The sequence below is a fragment of the Chrysochloris asiatica genome, unplaced genomic scaffold (genome assembly GCF_000296735.1).
Source record: "Chrysochloris asiatica unplaced genomic scaffold, ChrAsi1.0 scaffold00191, whole genome shotgun sequence".
Taxonomy (NCBI): Eukaryota; Metazoa; Chordata; class Mammalia; order Afrosoricida; family Chrysochloridae; genus Chrysochloris; species Chrysochloris asiatica.
Window position 1 is genome coordinate 3093842 of NW_006408709.1, and position 6000 is coordinate 3099841.

Consider the following 6000-nt stretch of genomic DNA (forward strand, 5'->3'; position numbering starts at 1 on the left):
TGGGTGCTCAGACACTGTGACCCTTATTAGAGTTTTCATGGACAGATTTTTAGAAGTAGATCACCAGGTCATTCTGAATCACAAATATCACTTCTTTGGGTTTTAATTTCCTTATATAAAGCAGGGTGGCAAAACTGTGGAAAAAATGAAATGAAAAGATAGTGCAGTTTTCCACAAACTTTCTAAAGTCCCCTTGGAAAGGAAAACTTTTAAGAGCCCTCTAATATTTATTTCAAGCCTGAAAATTAGCTTCATTTAGTTTAATGCAGCATGTTGTTGTTAAGTACTGTAGAGTTACTTCAGACCCATGTTGTTGTTATTATGTGCCATGGAGTTGGTTCCGACTCATAGTGACTCTGTACAGGGTTTCCAAGGCTGAAAATCTTTACGGGAGCAGAAAGCCTCATCTTTCTCCCGCAAAACAACTAGTAGTTTCTAACTGCTGTTTCTGAGGTTCACAGCCCGATTTGTAACCTCTACGCTACCAGAGTTCCTTTAGTGACCCTCTGTAGGGTTTCTGAGGAGTGGCTGGTGAGTTTGAACTGCTGACCTTGCTGTTCAAATGACTTTGCATAGGGTTGTACAGCCTAAATACAGCCTCGGAAACCCTGTACAGGGTCACTATGGGTCAGAACTGACTCCACAGCACTTAACAACAACAACAAACGTAGATTCAAAGGTTTGTTATAAATACTGGTCAAATAAATACCTAGAATGAGTAAAGCCATCAGATTCAAACATAGATAAAACCTTTGCTTAATGTAAAATGGTATAAATGTGCACTGATGTATAATTTGCTATCTAAGTTAGTGATGAACTCCAACATAATCATAGTTATCAAACCAAGTATGCAACTGGACACATCACATCATATTCTTTGAACACAGTTTTCTTACTTTGAGAATGATAATGTTTAAGCTTCAAACTTGCCTTTTAGCTTCAAAGCTCTGAGACTCTCTCCAGTACTTCCAATAGAATTTGAATTGGCAAGGGATACCAGATATAAAGTAGAGCTACCATAGTGATTATTTGTACAGGCTTTTCAAGAATGGCCAAGATAAAGGGAAGTGAGATGTTTATGCTAAAAAATCTATTTTTTGCCTTGTAGTTTAACCATTGACCTAAAAAACTTTACGTTGTTTTACAAATATCGTTCTACTTCATATTCACATTTTTAGTACTGCAATTCTTGTTGGTCAATAATCTGTTCAGTTATGGTTTTTTAGAGTATCAGAACACTGAAAATCTTGGTGTAGAAATTTTTAGTAATAGATGATGTGGTAAACTTCATATTCTTCATTTACAACTTTCTTAGAAACGTGAAACATTTTCTCAGTGGAAATTTTATAGTTTCATGTATTTTAATGTTTTTGCCTTTTTATATAGAAACATTTCATGAGAAATCTGGTACATTTTTGTTTATTATATTTCCATAGAGGGTGATAGATCTAATAATGTTAACCGGTTCTGATGAGGCAACTCTGAAAATTCTCTGTATTTGTGGATATTTCTCATCAGCAAGGAAATTTTGGTCACTCTCCTTGATGCAACCCTAAGATAAAATTTGTTTGTTTCTCTGCTGATACATAGCGTATCCCTACTTGGATGTTGCTATTACCCATATTCCATTTTCTGATAGGGTTCTGAGAATAGCTGTGTTTATATAAAATTTGCATTTGATAAGCATCTAATTATATTATAATTCATAATACCATTTCATTTATAGAATCTCATAACAGGATGAAAGGCATAAAACTTTGTTGCTGTTGTGGTAAAATGTATGCAACAAAGCATTTGTAGTTTAACATTTTTTGCATGTGCAATTCAGTGCATTAATTTTGTTATTCATGTTGTAGCACCATAACCATTATCCATTTAAAAACTGTTCTGTAACCCTTAACAGAAATTCAGTACCCCCTAAACAATGACTCTGTCTTTTCCTTTCCCTTCTGCCCCTGCTTCTAGTATTATTGTTAGGTACATCGAGTCACTTTTCACTCAGAGTGATCCTGTGTGATATAGTGGAACTGTGCCCCAAAGAGTTTTCTTGGATGTAGTCTTTATAGAAGTAGGTTGTCAGATTTTTCTGCCATTGGGTCACTTGGTGGGTTTGATCTGTCAACCTTTTGGTTAGCAGCCAGGGCCTCAACCATTTGTCCTACTAGCATTTATTTCTTCTACAGCTGATATTGTTGTTAAGTGCTATCGAGTTGGTTCAGACTTTTAGTGACCCTGAATTGCAAGGGTAGAGATCATCTGGCCTGCAGGCTGTGTGTTTTTGTTTTTGTTAGGTGCCATCGAATCAGCACCAACTCTTAGCAACCCTGTGCACAACAGAATGAAACATTGTCTGATCCTGCACCAATCTCACAATCTGCTATACTGGAGCCCATTGCTGCCACCACTATGCTACTCCATCTTGTTGGGGATCTTCCTCTTTTTGTCCAATCATCCACTTTACCAAACATACTAACTATACTTCTCCAAGTCCTAGTCCCTCCTAATAATATGTCCAGTGTATGAGAGAGGAAGTCTGGCCATCCTGGCTTCCAAGGAAGATTCTGGATGTACTTCTTCTAACACAGATCTGTTTCTTGTTTTGGAAGTCCATGGTAATTTCGATATTCTCCTCCAACACCATAACTCAAATGCCATCAGTTCTTCTTTGATCTTCCTTATTCACTATCCAGCTTTCATATGCATATGAGATTACTGAAAGTACTGTGGCTTGGGTTAGGTGCATCTTAGTCCTCAAACTGACATCTTTTCTCTTTGAACACTTTAAACAGGTCTTGTACAGTAGATTTGTTTTCAATGCAATATGTCATTTAATTATTTGACTGACTCTTCCGTGAGTGTTGATGTTTGATCCAAGCAAAATGAAGCTTTTGACAACTTCAACCTTTTCTCCATTTATATGGATGTTGTTTTTCGGTCCAGGGGTGAAGATTATTGTTTTCTTTACATTGAGATGCAACCTATAGCAAAGACTGTGATCTTTGATCTTCATCAGTAAGTATTTTAAGTCCTCTTAGCTTTCAGCAAGCAAGGTTGTATCATCTGCATATCACAGGTTGTTAATGAGTCTTCCTCCAGTCCTGATGCCATGCTTTTATTCATATAATCCAGCTTCTTTGTTATTTGTTCATTATACAGATTGAATAAATATGATGAAAGAATACAACTCTGTCACATACCTTTCCTAATTTTAAACCATTCAGTGTTACCTTGTTCTGCTTGAACAACTTGTTACCTATTGGTCTATGTACAGGTTCCTCAGTAGGCACAATTGAGTGTTATGGATCACTGATTCTCCACAATGTTGTCCATTGCTTGTCATGATCCACACAATCAAAGCCTTTGCAAAGTTGATAATGTATTCTCTGCTTTCAACCAAGATCCATCTGTCAGCAATGATATCCCTAGTTCCATGTCCTTTTTTGTTTTGTTTTAACAAAAATTTATTTTCTCACATTTTGGGAGGTCAGAAGCCCTTGTTCGGTGTACTAGCTCTCCAGCTCTACTGTTATTGTTGTGTACCATCAAGCTGGTTCCAACTCATAGCAACCCTGTAGAGGGTTTCTGAGGAGTGGCTGGTAAGTTTGAACCACCGACCTTGCATTTGAAACCAATGCTGAGATTGAGTGTTTATTCTTAGGCAGCTTTTTCTCTATGTTGACTCTGGAGGAGTGTTTTGTCTCTTCTGAGCCTCTGCTTCTGGGCAATCTTCATGATACTTGGCCTCTCTCTTTCCCCATTTCTGCTCTGCTCACTTGTGTAACCTTCTTTATAGTTCATCCAAGGAGCTCTGGTAGCGAAGTGGTTACGAATTGGGCTGCGAACCACAAGGTCAGCAGTTCGAAACTACCAGCCGCTCCGCGGGAAAAAGATGAGGCTTTCTGCTCCCATTAAGATTTACAGCCTCGGAAACCCTGTACAGGGTCGCTATGAGTTGTAACCGACTCCACGGCACATAACAACAACAACAATAGTTCATCCATGTCCTCTTCTGAATCCAGCTTGATCCTCTGGAAGTTCTCTGTCAATGTATGGTTGCAGCTGTTTTTGTTTTGTCTTTTGCAAGATTCTACTTGCATGCGGTATTAATGCTATAAGTGTCTGATGATTTCTGCATTCCATTGGGTCACCTTTACTTGGAATGAGCACATATATTTGACTCCTCTTCTTAAGGTGACCTTTGAAATTTTCTGTTCAGCTCTTTCACATCCTAATTTTTTCCATTTGCTTTAGCATCCCTATGCTGGAGAGCAAGTTTCAGACTATCTTCAACATCCATTTGGTCTTTTCCATCTTTCTTGTCTTCTTAATGACCTTTTTCTTTCTTCCTGTATGATGTTCTTGATATCATCTCACAACTCTGGTCTTTGGTCTTTAGTATCTAATGCACCAAATCTGTTTTTCAGATGATCTCTAAATTCGGGTGGGTATATTCAAGGTCATGTTTTGGCTCTTGTGGACTTGTTTTAATTTTCTTTAGCTTCAGCGTGAACATGCGTATGATCATCTATTGATGGTCTGTATTACATTCTGCCCCTGGCCTTGTTTTGGCTGATGATGTGGAGCATTTTCACTCTCTTTCCACAGATGTAGTCAGTTTGATTTTTGTGTATTCTGTCTAGTGTGGTCCTTATGTATAGTCTTCTATTATGATGTTTAAAAAGGTATTTGCAATGAATACACCATTAGTTTTGTGAAATTCTGTCATGTGACCTCCAGCAGATCTTTCTATCTTCAAGGTTGTATTTTCTGAGTCTGATCCTTTCTCATTGTTTGCAACCTTTGTATTCTGATTGCCAGTAATTATCAATACATTGTGATGACCTGCTTGATCAATTTCAGATTAACAAAGTTGGTAAAATTCTTCAATTCATCATCACTGGTTTTAGTGCTTGGTCCGTAAATTTGAATAATAGTATCACTGACTGGTCTTCCTAGTAGGTGTATAGATATTATTCTGTCACAGATATGATTGTACTTCAAGACAGACCTTGATATGTTCTTTTTTATGATGAATGGGATACCATTCCTCTGCAATTTGATATTCTTGGCATAGTAAACCATGTTATTGTCAGATTCCAAATAGCCAATACCAGTCCCTTTCAACTCAATAATGTTTAGGATATTAGTATTTATGCATTCCATTTCATTTATGATAGTTTCTAATTTTACTAGATTTATACTGCGTACATTCCATGTTCGGATTATTAATGGGTGTTTACAGCTGTTTCTCCTTGTTTTTAGTTGTGCCCCATCATCAAATGAAGTTCCCAGAGGTTTTGCTCCTTTCGGGTTATCACGGTCAACTCTACTTTAAGGAAGCAGCTCATCCCCAGTTATATTTTGAGTACCTTCTTACCTGAGGGCCTCATCTGGCACTATATCTAACAGTATTCTGGTGCTCTCTACCATTTTTCAATACTAGACATTCAGTGCGTATAGAGTTCCACTGATATATATAAAGTATTCTATGACTAAATATTCGAAAGTAGCTTGTCTTTCCTTCTTCCTAGTCTGTCTCTGTTTGGAATCTCAGCTGAAACCTGTCTACTGTGGGTGATCCTGCTGGTGTTTAAAATACCTATGGCATAGTTTCTAGAATCACAGCAACTTGTAAGCTACTCCACAGTCGGATAAACTGGCAGAGGAGTGGTGGCAGGCCACATAAGGCCTGTGAAATCATTTGGTGTGGCCCTGCCAAAGCAACTGCAGTTCTACCTATCACATTGATGTTGTTGTGGTTGTTAAGTTACATCGAGTCAGTAGGATCATGTAATATTTGTTCTTTTGTGACTAAGCAAAATGTTGTGGCATGTCGCCAAATTTCATTTTTTTTATGACCTAGTAATAAGGCCACAGGCAGACTGTGAAACAGACCATCAATTACTCACATGCAAATTCAAACTAAAGCTAAAGAAAATGAAAACAAGTCCATAAGAGCCAAAATACGACCTTGAATGTATCCCACCAGAATTTAGAGAT

At 37.7% G+C, this 6000-nt stretch overlaps 1 protein-coding gene across 2 annotated transcripts in view; it reads left to right on the forward strand.

Annotated features, from left to right (window-relative positions):
- The window catches only part of CBLB (Cbl proto-oncogene B, E3 ubiquitin protein ligase), a 326701-nt gene that overhangs the window by 23968 nt on the left and 296733 nt on the right, over positions 1–6000 (forward strand). The window lies entirely within an intron of this gene.